The sequence below is a fragment of the Spea bombifrons genome, chromosome 3 (genome assembly GCF_027358695.1).
Source record: "Spea bombifrons isolate aSpeBom1 chromosome 3, aSpeBom1.2.pri, whole genome shotgun sequence".
Classification (NCBI taxonomy): Eukaryota; Metazoa; Chordata; class Amphibia; order Anura; family Pelobatidae; genus Spea; species Spea bombifrons.
Window position 1 is genome coordinate 119,637,326 of NC_071089.1, and position 14,229 is coordinate 119,651,554.

Sequence of the window (14,229 nt, forward strand, 5' to 3'; positions counted from 1 at the left end):
ATCAACTGCAGCCGCGGACTGACAGGCATTACAACTGTATTTTAAAATAAAAAGGTTCACCTCCTATAGGATCTGTGGATGCTCCGTCACATACACAATCCCATGTGGTGTGCGCAGGGGTGTAGACATGTATCCCATAAGGTCTAGCGGTTAGGATTCCTGGTTTTCACCCAGGCGGCCTGGGTTCGACTCCCGGTATGGGAAGCTAGTTTTTATTGGAACCCCATGTTGCTATCCATTTGCTAGTTGGTCAAATCAAATAGCATTAATCATATTCCCCAACATCTAAAGCGCTCACCTTACCTGAATATCCACCTCAAAATACTGGGCCAGATTCCTTACCTCTTTGGGCTGGTCAAGGAACATCAGAAAGGGGAGAAATAGATAGAGATTATATAAAATGCAACAGGAGGAAAGATAATGAAAATGGAGAGATTAAAGGAAAGGAGGATAGATTAAAGAAAATGTGAGAGGAAGTGACAAAAGGTAGCGGTAAAGAAAAAGTGGACAAACAGGGAGAGGTAAAGAGAAAGGGTTGGGAGATAAAGAGAACAAAGATAGATGAAGAGGAAAAGGGAGACATAATGCCAATGTCTGTCTAGGGAGATGGTTGACTATGTGCTTGATTTTATACACCTGTTAGCAATGGATGTGGCTGAAATACCTAAACTCAATAATTAGGAGGGGTGTCCACATCCTTTCATAAAGTGTATATGGTTTATATGTAATATGTATAATTTATCCCTTCAGAAAATTCTATTTATGTAAAAGAAACTGTCACTGCGGGAAAAGTGAATAACACAGGACAAACTTATGGTAAAACCTGATCATACTGCTCTTGTTCTCAGGGCAGCCCCATCACCATGAGATGGGCATAAAGGGATCAAGTATTATATCTTCTATATCTGATGATTGCTGGAGGCAGGGTGGAATTCCTGAAACTGCCAGTGCTGCTTAGTTATCCCCAGTCTGGCCACCGACAACTTACAGGTAACTATCCGTACGAATCACAAAACAGCTGTAATTATAACAACATTACATTATATGTATAGATTTGATAGCACCACAATATACTGACCAGGTATTTCATTTTATAGTTAGAGTGAGTTCTGCATCAGGTTCAAACATATCATGGAAAAATCATCTCAACATCCAAATTGCAAACAAGAAAAACAAAGGAATACACTAAAGCAACAAAGCAAAAAGTATGTGAAGCACCAGTCATTTACCTGAAAGAAAGACATCAGTAGATTGACCACCATTTTCTTGACTAGGCCAAGACCTAGGGCAACAGCACCACCTTCTGGTACAAAACTGAGGAGCAGATTGCCCTCTTTGGTGATGAAGTCATCGGTTCTGTATTTTAAACGGGAATAATGAAAAGAAGCGTTTCTATCCAGTTTCAAACCGGGGACCTTTCTCACGTGTCTGATTGTTACAGAAAGCAGAGCGTTACAGAAAGCAGAGTGGCGCAGCGGAAGCGTGCTGGGCCCAACACTTTTCTGTTTAAGCACAACTGGCGTTGCATAAGATTAATTGGCACGTAGGTTTAACAACTTGTGTCATTTATGATATTGTATGAAAACGGCATTCTCCCCTTGCCAGCCACTATTTTGGTAACGGCTGCCGAATTATTAACAACATGTAGTATTGTAGACGTGGCCTAAGTTAAAAAACAAAAAATTAATAATAATAATCTAAGCATTCCAAAATTGGCACTATGCCAAGAAGTTTTTCCTGTGTTTTTTCATGGAAGGATTGGCATGCTTTGTCTGGAAAATAACTTTCCACAAGTGGAATAAGAAGATTTAGCTTAATGTTGGAAAGCTTTAAGTATTTTGCATTTCTGTCTTTCAATGTAATCATTAGGTCATTGGTGTTGCAAAGACAGGAATGAAAGTTTTCAGGAAAAAATCCCACTCGTCCCTGGGTGGGCTTGAACCACCAACCTTTCGGTTAACAGCCGAACGCGCTAACCAATTGCGCCACAGAGACAACCACTTGTGACTGTTTTCAGAGAAGCAGTGAGGATTATGACTTTAAACCTTCAGCATTCCAGAGGGCTTAGTGACCATAGCAGAAGAATTGACAGTTGTATCTCAACTGTTTCTACATTATTTCATGATGGTGAGAACTTGTACTCCTAAATTGTCTTTACGAATCTTGAAGAAGAGATTTGGAAAAAAAAGTCAGATATTCATGGTTTTTTATCATTTGAGAAGAAAGTGGCAAAAAGTTGGCACTTTCGAAGCTTGAAGAAGAGATTTGGAGAAAAAAAAGTCAGGAATTAATGTGTTTTATCATTTGTGAAGAAAGCACCATGAAAAGCAGAGTGGCGCAGCGGAAGCGACCAGAGGTCGATGGATCGAAACCATCCTCTGCTAGATGTCATTTTTACATAGGGTTAATAACTTCTGTCATTGATGATATTGCATTAAAACAGCATTCTCCACTCTGACAAGTCGCTATATGAAAAGCAGAGTGGCGCAGCGGAAGCGTGCTGGGCCCATAACCCAGAGGTCGATGGATCGAAACTGTTATGGAACCATTATATATATCAGCAAGAAACGCTTATTGCTTTAATGAATATAAGCTGGCCTCGACCAATAAAGGGTTACACCTCACGCAGATACGTGAGAGACGCAAGTAGCAGTGTATTCAGTTATCTATATTTTACTAACCGCAAGCGCCATTCTGGCTATATCTTGTTGCAGGAAAGTATCTAATATTTGTTTCTAACGGTTTTCTGCCTTTCTGCCTATTTCCGCATAGTTTCAGGATTAACCAATTAATAAGCTTTACGTAACCTGACGTCCCTTTTTGACGTCCCTATATAATCTATAATATAAACAAAATAAAGCAGAGTGATTTTGGACCTGACCCAGAGTGTGTCGTGTGTCTTATTTTTCTCTCCGTGCACGTACATTTATATTCACATAATTTGGAGCAGTTCAACAATTGAAGAAAGGCTTTATTGGAAAGCATCCAAAACAGTTGGCGCCCAACGTGGGGCTCGAGGAAGCCGTACCTGTCGGAGGTCCCTCCCGGGGAGAGTTCACGCCGTGAGCTGACGATTAGACCCTGGGACTGCAGCCCAGTTACAAGGTAAGATCGTTTCTGATCTACCTTGTGTGTCTCTCGTTACTCACGTGTGTATGCGGAGGAGGGAACTCAGGTGGTTGACGCACCCTCGAGAGGCAATAAAAGAACCCCATGTAAATCTACTGTATAATCACTTGTTGAACTGTGGTGCCTCCCTTTTGCTGGCGAGCACACTGTTTCGGAAAGGTTTCGGAAAGTGTTTCAAGTCTACACCGGATCAACCCAGTTGCTCTGATCCCCAGACGGTGCTGTAAGACTAACACTAATTTGGACAGCCCAGTCGCCTGTCCCTAGCACACTGTAGAAATCGGTAAAGTGTTTCAAGTCTACACCTGATCAACCCAGTTGCTCTGATCCCAGACGGTGCCGTAAGACTAACACTATTTTGGACAGCCCAGTCGCCTGTCCCCAGTGCATAATATTACTACAGTGTGTGTGTGCCTCGCTCGTATCAGAAGGTTTCGGACGGTTGCGGACAAGGTTACGATACCGCTGCGGAATGGGGAACGATAACAGCGTTCCAAGTGGGTTCTGTACTCCCTCCCAATTAGTTGCTGACAGACGAGGGAAAAGATACATTAAGCAATTATCTAAGTTGGAAAAACGATATAAAGTACCCAGAGGAGGAACCTTATCAATTTGCACCTGGCAAAACCTCCTAAATGAAAAAGCAGGAAAATTAGACGACGACGGATTGAAAGATACTGTTAAAATCTGGCTAGATTGTAGCAAAGAATTTAAATCGTTAGATGGCGAAGAAATGTATGATGAAAAGCACTCAAGATATCTGTGTAAAATTCCAATGTCTTATACGCCACAGCTCTATAATGGCGCCGAGTCGTCGGACAAGGGGTGGAGCTGCCCAGCCTGTAATGCAATGACGTCCTGGAAAGCATCCAAAACAGTTGGCGCCCAACGTGGGGCTCGAGGAAGCCGTACCTGCCCTTAATTTTCATGGCGCTTTCTTCACAAATGATAAAACACATTAATTCCTGACTTTTTTTTCTCCAAATCTCTTCTTCAAGCTTCGAAAGTGCCTACTTTTTGCCACTTTCTTCCCAAATGATAAAAAACCATGAATATCTGACTTTTTTTTCCAAATCTCTTCTTCAAGATTCGTAAAGACAATTTAGGAGTACAAGTTCTCACCATCATGAAATAATGTATAAACAGTTGAGATACAACTGTCAATTCTTCTGCTATGGTCACTAAGCCCTCTGGAATGCTGAAGGTTTAAAGTCATTATCCTCACTGCTTCTCTGGAAACAGTCACAAGTGGTTGGCTCTGTGGCGCAATCGGTTAGCGCGTTCGGCTGTTAACTGAAAGGTTGGTCGTTCAAGCCCACCCAGGGACGAGTGGGATGTTTTCCTGAAAACTTTCATTCCTGTGTTTGCAACACCAATGACCTAATGATTACATTGAAAGACAGAAATGCAAAATCCTTAAAGCTTTCCAACATTAAGCTAAATCTTCTTATTCCACTTGTGGAAAGTTATTTTCCAGACAAAGCATGCCAATCCTTCCATGAAAAAACACAGGAAAAACTTCTTGGCATAGTGCCAATTTTGGAATGCTTAGATTATTATTATTAATTTTTTGTTTTTTAACTTAGGCCACGTCTACAATACTACATGTTGTTAATAATTCGGGCAGCCGTTACCAAAATAGTGGCTGGCAAGGGGAGAATGCCGTTTTCATACAATATCATAAATGACACAAGTTGTTAACCCTACGTGCCAATTAATCTTATGTAACGCCAGTTGTGCTTAAACAGAAAAGTGACATTATAAAAACAAAATTAGCAGAGGATGTTATGGGCCCATAACCCAGAGGTCGATGGATCGAAACCATCCTCTGCTAGATGTCATTTTTACATAGGGTTAATAACTTCTGTCATTGATGATATTGCATTAAAACAGCATTCTCCCCTCGGACAAACCACTATAAGAAAAGCAGAGTGGCACAGCGGAAGCGTGCTGGGCCCATAACCCAGAGGTCGATGGATCGAAACCATCCTCTGCTAGTTTTGTTTTTATAATGTCACTTTTCTGTTTAAGCACAACTGGCGTTGCATAAGATTAATTGGCACGTAGGGTTAACAACTTGTGTCATTTATGATATTGTATGAAAACGGCATTCTCCCCTTGCCAGCCACTATTTTGGTAACGGCTGCCCGAATTATTAACAACATGTAGTATTGTAGACGTGGCCTAAGTTAAAAAAACAAAAAATTAATAATAATAATCTAAGCATTCCAAAATAGGCACTATGCCAAGAAGTTTTTCATGTGTTTTTTCATGGAAGGATTGGCATGCTTTGTCTGGAAAATAACTTTCCACAAGTGGAATAAGAAGATTTGGCTTAATGTTGGAAAGCTTTAAGGATTTTGCATTTCTGTCTTTCAATGTAATCATTAGCTCATTTGTGTTGCAAACACAGGAATGAAAGTTTTCAAGAAAACATCCCACTCGTCCCTGGGTGGGCTTGAACCACCAACCTTTCGGTTAACAGCCGAACATGCTAACCGATTGCGCCACAGAGACAACCACTTGTGACTGTTTTCAGAGAAGCAGTGAGGATTATGACTTTAAACCTTCAGCATTCCAGAGGGCTTAGTGACCATAGCAGAAGAATTGACAGTTGTATCTCAACTGTTTATACATTATTTCATGATGGTGAGAACTTGTACTCCTAAATTGTCTTTACGAATCTTGAAGAAGAGATTTGGAAAAAAAAGTCAGATATTCATGGTTTTTTATCATTTGGGAAGAAAGTGGCAAAAAGTTGGCACTTTCGAAGCTTGAAGAAGAGATTTGGAGAAAAAAAAGTCAGGAATTAATGTGTTTTATCATTTGTGAAGAAAGCACCATGAAAAGCAGAGTGGCGCAGCGGAAGCGTGCTGGGCCCATAACCCAGAGGTCGATGGATTGAAACCATCCTCTGCTAGATGTCGTTTTTACATAGGGTTAATAACTTCTGTCATTGATGATATTGCATTAAAACAGCATTCTCCCCTCGGACAAAGAGCTCTACAGAAAGCAGAGTGGCGCAGCGGAAGCGTGCTGGGCCCATAACCCAGAGGTCGATGGATCGAAACCATCCTCTGCTAGATGTCATTTTACATAGGGTTAATAACTTCTGTCATTGATGATATTGCATTAAAACAGCATTCTCCCCTCGGACAAACCACTATAAGAAAAGCAGAGTGGCGCAGCGGAAGCGTGCTGGGCCCATAACCCAGAGGTCGATGGATCGAAACCATCCTCTGCTAATTTTGTTTTTATAATGTCACTTTTCTGTTTAAGCACAACTGGCGTTGCATAAGATTAATTGGCACGTAGGGTTAACAACTTGTGTCATTTATGATATTGTATGAAAACGGCATTCTCCCCTTGCCAGCCACTATTTTGGTAACGGCTGCCCGAATTATTAACAACATGTAGTATTGTAGACGTGGCCTAAGTTAAAAAACAAAAAATTAATAATAATAATCTAAGCATTCCAAAATTGGCACTATGCCAAGAAGTTTTTCCTGTGTTTTTTCATGGAAGGATTGGCATGCTTTGTCTGGAAAATAACTTTCCACAAGTGGAATAAGAAGATTTGACTTAATGTTGGAAAGCTTTAAGGATTTTGCATTTCTGTCTTTCAATGTAATCATTAGCTCATTTGTGTTGCAAACACAGGAATGAAAGTTTTCAGGAAAACATCCCACTCGTCCCTGGGTGGGCTTGAACCACCAACCTTTCGGTTAACAGCCGAACGCGCTAACCGATTGCGCCACAGAGACAACCACTTGTGACTGTTTTCAGAGAAGCAGTGAGGATTATGACTTTAAACCTTCAGCATTCCAGAGGGCTTAGTGACCATAGCAGAAGAATTGACAGTTGTATCTCAACTGTTTATACATTATTTCATGATGGTGAGAACTTGTACTCCTAAATTGTCTTTACGAATCTTGAAGAAGAGATTTGGAAAAAAAAGTCAGATATTCATGGTTTTTTATCATTTGGGAAGAAAGTGGCAAAAAGTTGGCACTTTCGAAGCTTGAAGAAGAGATTTGGAGAAAAAAAAGTCAGGAATTAATGTGTTTTATCATTTGTGAAAAAAACACCACGAAAAGCAGAGTGGCGCAGCAGAAGCGTGCTGGGCCCATACCCCAGAGGTTGATGGATCGAAACCATCCTCTGCTAGATGTCATTTTTACATAGGGTTAATAACTTCTGTCATTGATGATATTGCATGAAAACAGCATTCTCCCCTCGGACAAACAGCTTTACAGAAAGCAGAGTGGCGCAGCAGAAGCGTGCTGGGCCCATAACCCAGGGGTCGATGGATCGAAACCATCCTCTGCTAGATGTCATTTTTACATAGGGTTAATAACTTCTGTCATTGATGATATTGCATTAAAACAGCATTCTCCCCTCGGACAAACCGCTATAAGAAAAGCAGAGTGGCGCAGCGGAAGCGTGCTGGGCCCATAACCCAGAGGTCGATGGATCGAAACCATCCTCTGCTAGATGTCATTTTTACATAGGGTTAATAACTTCTGTCATTGATGATATTGCATTAAAACAGCATTCTCCCCTCGGACAAACCACTATAAGAAAAGCAGAGTGGCGCAGCGGAAGCGTGCTGGGCCCATAACCCAGAGGTCGATGGATCGAAACCATCCTCTGCTAATTTTGTTTTTATAATGTCACTTTTCTGTTTAAGCACAACTGGCGTTGCATAAGATTAATTGGCACGTAGGGTTAACAACTTGTGTCATTTATGATATTGTATGAAAACGGCATTCTCCCCTTGCCAGCCACTATTTTGGTAACGGCTGCCCGAATTATTAACAACATGTAGTATTGTAGACGTGGCCTAAGTTAAAAAACAAAAAATTAATAATAATAATCTAAGCATTCCAAAATAGGCACTATGCCAAGAAGTTTTTCATGTGTTTTTTCATGGAAGGATTGGCATGCTTTGTCTGGAAAATAACTTTCCACAAGTGGAATAAGAAGATTTAGCTTAATGTTGGAAAGCTTTAAGGATTTTGCATTTCTGTCTTTCAATGTAATCATTAGCTCATTGGTGTTGCAAACACAGGAATGAAAGTTTTCAGGAAAACATCCCACTCGTCCCTGGGTGGGCTTGAACCACCAACCTTTCGGTTAACAGCCGAACACGCTAACCGATTGCGCCACAGAGACAACCACTTGTGACTGTTTTCAGAGAAGCAGTGAGGATTATGACTTTAAACCTTCAGCATTCCAGAGGGCTTAGTGACCATAGCAGAAGAATTGACAGTTGTATCTCAACTGTTTATACATTATTTCATGATGGTGAGAACTTGTACTCCTAAATTGTCTTTACGAATTTTGAAGAAGAGATTTGGAAAAAAAAGTCAGATATTCATGGTTTTTTATCATTTGGGAAGAAAGTGGCAAAAAGTTGGCACTTTCGAAGCTTGAAGAAGAGATTTGGAGAAAAAAAAGTCAGGAATTAATGTGTTTTATCATTTGTGAAGAAAGCACCATGAAAAGCAGAGTGGCGCAGCGGAAGCGTGCTGGGCCCATAACCCAGAGGTCGATGGATCGAAACCATCCTCTGCTAGATGTCGTTTCTACATAGGGTTAATAGCTTCTGTCATTGATGATATTGCATTGAAACAGCATTCTCCCCTCGGACAAACAGCTTTACAGAAAGCAGAGTGGCGCAGCGGAAGCTTGCTGGGCCCATAACCCAGAGGTCAATGGATCGAAACCATCCTCTGCTAGATGTCATTTTTACATAGGGTTAATAACTTCTGTCATTGATGATATTGCATTAAAACAGCATTCTCCCCTCGGACAAACCACTATAAGAAAAGCAGAGTGGCGCAGCGGAAGCGTGCTGGGCCCATAACCCAGAGGTCGATGGATCGAAACCATCCTCTGCTAGTTTTGTTTTTATAATGTCACTTTTCTGTTTAAGCACAACTGGCGTTGCATAAGATTAATTGGCACGTAGGGTTAACAACTTGTGTCATTTATGATATTGTATGAAAACGGCATTCTCCCCTTGCCAGCCACTATTTTGGTAACGGCTGCCCGAATTATTAACAACATGTAGTATTGTAGACGTGGCCTAAGTTAAAAAAACAAAAAATTAATAATAATAATCTAAGCATTCCAAAATAGGCACTATGCCAAGAAGTTTTTCATGTGTTTTTTCATGGAAGGATTGGCATGCTTTGTCTGGAAAATAACTTTCCACAAGTGGAATAAGAAGATTTGGCTTAATGTTGGAAAGCTTTAAGGATTTTGCATTTCTGTCTTTCAATGTAATCATTAGCTCATTTGTGTTGCAAACACAGGAATGAAAGTTTTCAGGAAAACATCCCACTCGTCCCTGGGTGGGCTTGAACCACCAACTTTTCGGTTAACAGCCGAACGCGCTAACCGATTGCGCCACAGAGACAACCACTTGTGACTGTTTTCAGAGAAGCAGTGAGGATTATGACTTTAAACCTTCAGCATTCCAGAGGGCTTAGTGACCATAGCAGAAGAATTGACAGTTGTATCTCAACTGTTTATACATTATTTCATGATGGTGAGAACTTGTACTCCTAAATTGTCTTTACGAATCTTGAAGAAGAGATTTGGAAAAAAAAGTCAGATATTCATGGTTTTTTATCATTTGGGAAGTGGCAAAAAGTTGGCACTTTCGAAGCTTGAAGAAGAGATTTGGAGAAAAAAAAGTCAGGAATTAATGTGTTTTATCATTTGTGAAAAAAGCACCATGAAAAGCAGAGTGGCGCAGCGGAAGCGTGCTGGGCCCATAACTCAGAGGTCGATGGATCGAAACCATCCTCTGCTAGATGTCGTTTCTACATAGGGTTAATAACTTCTGTCATTGATGATATTGCATTAAAACAGCATTCTCCCCTCGGACAAACAGCTTTACAGAAAGCAGAGTGGCGCAGCGGAAGCGTGCTGGGCCCATAACCCAGAGGTCGATGGATCGAAACCATCCTCTGCTAGATGTCATTTTTACATAGGGTTAATAACTTCTGTCATTGATGATATTGCATTAAAACAGCATTCTCCCCTCGGACAAACCACTATAAGAAAAGCAGAGTGGCGCAGCGGAAGCGTGCTGGGCCCATAACCCAGAGGTCGATGGATCGAAACCATCCTCTGCTAATTTTGTTTTTATAATGTCACTTTTCTGTTTAAGCACAACTGGCGTTGCATAAGATTAATTGGCACGTAGGGTTAACAACTTGTGTCATTTATGATATTGTATGAAAACGGCATTCTCCCCTTGCCAGCCACTATTTTGGTAACGGCTGCCCGAATTATTAACAACATGTAGTATTGTAGACGTGGCCTAAGTTAAAAAACAAAAAATTAATAATAATAATCTAAGCATTCCAAAATAGGCACTATGCCAAGAAGTTTTTCATGTGTTTTTTCATGGAAGGATTGGCATGCTTTGTCTGGAAAATAACTTTCCACAAGTGGAATAAGAAGATTTAGCTTAATGTTGGAAAGCTTTAAGGATTTTGCATTTCTGTCTTTCAATGTAATCATTAGCTCATTGGTGTTGCAAACACAGGAATGAAAGTTTTCAGGAAAACATCCCACTCGTCCCTGGGTGGGCTTGAACCACCAACCTTTCGGTTAACAGCCGAACACGCTAACCGATTGCGCCACAGAGACAACCACTTGTGACTGTTTTCAGAGAAGCAGTGAGGATTATGACTTTAAACCTTCAGCATTCCAGAGGGCTTAGTGACCATAGCAGAAGAATTGACAGTTGTATCTCAACTGTTTATACATTATTTCATGATGGTGAGAACTTGTACTCCTAAATTGTCTTTACGAATTTTGAAGAAGAGATTTGGAAAAAAAAGTCAGATATTCATGGTTTTTTATCATTTGGGAAGAAAGTGGCAAAAAGTTGGCACTTTCGAAGCTTGAAGAAGAGATTTGGAGAAAAAAAAGTCAGGAATTAATGTGTTTTATCATTTGTGAAGAAAGCACCATGAAAAGCAGAGTGGCGCAGCGGAAGCGTGCTGGGCCCATAACCCAGAGGTCGATGGATCGAAACCATCCTCTGCTAGATGTCGTTTCTACATAGGGTTAATAGCTTCTGTCATTGATGATATTGCATTGAAACAGCATTCTCCCCTCGGACAAACAGCTTTACAGAAAGCAGAGTGGCGCAGCGGAAGCGTGCTGGGCCCATAACCCAGAGGTCAATGGATCGAAACCATCCTCTGCTAGATGTCATTTTTACATAGGGTTAATAACTTCTGTCATTGATGATATTGCATTAAAACAGCATTCTCCCCTCGGACAAACCACTATAAGAAAAGCAGAGTGGCGCAGCGGAAGCGTGCTGGGCCCATAACCCAGAGGTCGATGGATCGAAACCATCCTCTGCTAGTTTTGTTTTTATAATGTCACTTTTCTGTTTAAGCACAACTGGCGTTGCATAAGATTAATTGGCACGTAGGGTTAACAACTTGTGTCATTTATGATATTGTATGAAAACGGCATTCTCCCCTTGCCAGCCACTATTTTGGTAACGGCTGCCCGAATTATTAACAACATGTAGTATTGTAGACGTGGCCTAAGTTAAAAAAACAAAAAATTAATAATAATAATCTAAGCATTCCAAAATAGGCACTATGCCAAGAAGTTTTTCATGTGTTTTTTCATGGAAGGATTGGCATGCTTTGTCTGGAAAATAACTTTCCACAAGTGGAATAAGAAGATTTGGCTTAATGTTGGAAAGCTTTAAGGATTTTGCATTTCTGTCTTTCAATGTAATCATTAGCTCATTTGTGTTGCAAACACAGGAATGAAAGTTTTCAGGAAAACATCCCACTCGTCCCTGGGTGGGCTTGAACCACCAACTTTTCGGTTAACAGCCGAACGCGCTAACCGATTGCGCCACAGAGACAACCACTTGTGACTGTTTTCAGAGAAGCAGTGAGGATTATGACTTTAAACCTTCAGCATTCCAGAGGGCTTAGTGACCATAGCAGAAGAATTGACAGTTGTATCTCAACTGTTTATACATTATTTCATGATGGTGAGAACTTGTACTCCTAAATTGTCTTTACGAATCTTGAAGAAGAGATTTGGAAAAAAAAGTCAGATATTCATGGTTTTTTATCATTTGGGAAGAAAGTGGCAAAAAGTTGGCACTTTCGAAGCTTGAAGAAGAGATTTGGAGAAAAAAAAGTCAGGAATTAATGTGTTTTATCATTTGTGAAGAAAGCACCATGAAAAGCAGAGTGGCGCAGCGGAAGCGTGCTGGGCCCATAACCCAGAGGTCGATGGATTGAAACCATCCTCTGCTAGATGTCGTTTTTACATAGGGTTAATAACTTCTGTCATTGATGATATTGCATTAAAACAGCATTCTCCCCTCGGACAAACAGCTTTACAGAAAGCAGAGTGGCGCAGCGGAAGCGTGCTGGGCCCATAACCCAGAGGTCGATGGATCGAAACCATCCTCTGCTAGATGTCATTTTACATAGGGTTAATAACTTCTGTCATTGATGATATTGCATTAAAACAGCATTCTCCCCTCGGACAAACCACTATAAGAAAAGCAGAGTGGCGCAGCGGAAGCGTGCTGGGCCCATAACCCAGAGGTCGATGGATCGAAACCATCCTCTGCTAATTTTGTTTTTATAATGTCACTTTTCTGTTTAAGCACAACTGGCGTTGCATAAGATTAATTGGCACGTAGGGTTAACAACTTGTGTCATTTATGATATTGTATGAAAACGGCATTCTCCCCTTGCCAGCCACTATTTTGGTAACGGCTGCCCGAATTATTAACAACATGTAGTATTGTAGACGTGGCCTAAGTTAAAAAACAAAAAATTAATAATAATAATCTAAGCATTCCAAAATTGGCACTATGCCAAGAAGTTTTTCCTGTGTTTTTTCATGGAAGGATTGGCATGCTTTGTCTGGAAAATAACTTTCCACAAGTGGAATAAGAAGATTTGGCTTAATGTTGGAAAGCTTTAAGGATTTTGCATTTCTGTCTTTCAATGTAATCATTAGCTCATTTGTGTTGCAAACACAGGAATGAAAGTTTTCAGGAAAACATCCCACTCGTCCCTGGGTGGGCTTGAACCACCAACCTTTCGGTTAACAGCCGAACGCGCTAACCGATTGCGCCACAGTGACAACCACTTGTGACTGTTTTCAGAGAAGCAGTGAGGATTATGACTTTAAACCTTCAGCATTCCAGAGGGCTTAGTGACCATAGCAGAAGAATTGACAGTTGTATCTCAACTGTTTATACATTATTTCATGATGGTGAGAACTTGTACTCCTAAATTGTCTTTACGAATCTTGAAGAAGAGATTTGGAAAAAAAAGTCAGATATTCATGGTTTTTTATCATTTGGGAAGAAAGTGGCAAAAAGTTGGCACTTTCGAAGCTTGAAGAAGAGATTTGGAGAAAAAAAAGTCAGGAATTAATGTGTTTTATCATTTGTGAAAAAAACACCATGAAAAGCAGAGTGGCGCAGCAGAAGCGTGCTGGGCCCATACCCCAGAGGTTGATGGATCGAAACCATCCTCTGCTAGATGTCATTTTTACATAGGGTTAATAACTTCTGTCATTGATGATATTGCATGAAAACAGCATTCTCCCCTCGGACAAACAGCTTTACAGAAAGCAGAGTGGCGCAGCAGAAGCGTGCTGGGCCCATAACCCAGGGGTCGATGGATCGAAACCATCCTCTGCTAGATGTCATTTTTACATAGGGTTAATAACTTCTGTCATTGATGATATTGCATTAAAACAGCATTCTCCCCTCGGACAAACCATTATACGAAAAGCAGAGTGGCGCAGCGGAACCGTGCTGGGCCCATAACCCAAAGGTCGATAGATCGAAACCATCCTCTGCTGATTTTGTTTTTATAATGTCACTTTTCTGTTTAAGCACAACTGGCGTTGCATAAGATTAATTGGCACGTAGGGTTAACAACTTGTGTCATTTATGATATTGTATGAAAACGGCATTCTCCCCTTGCCAGCCACTATTTTGGTAACGGCTGCCCGAATTATTAACAACATGTAGTATTGTAGACGTGGCCTAAGTTAAAAAACAAAAAA

The 14,229-nt window shown here is 40.8% G+C and overlaps 3 non-coding genes across 3 annotated transcripts; 1 reads left to right on the top strand and 2 right to left on the bottom strand.

Moving 5' to 3' along the window:
* The first annotated feature begins 132 nt into the window (after positions 1-132).
* TRNAE-UUC (transfer RNA glutamic acid (anticodon UUC)) lies at positions 133-204 on the top strand. The gene has a single exon. It is a non-coding gene; the product is annotated as a tRNA-Glu (tRNA).
* A 1,717-nt stretch (positions 205-1,921) lies between these two features.
* TRNAN-GUU (transfer RNA asparagine (anticodon GUU)) lies at positions 1,922-1,995 on the bottom strand. Its single transcript has one exon. It is a non-coding gene; the product is annotated as a tRNA-Asn (tRNA).
* A 4,824-nt stretch (positions 1,996-6,819) lies between these two features.
* TRNAN-GUU (transfer RNA asparagine (anticodon GUU)) lies at positions 6,820-6,893 on the bottom strand. The gene has a single exon. It is a non-coding gene; the product is annotated as a tRNA-Asn (tRNA).
* Positions 6,894-14,229: the final 7,336 nt, after the last annotated feature.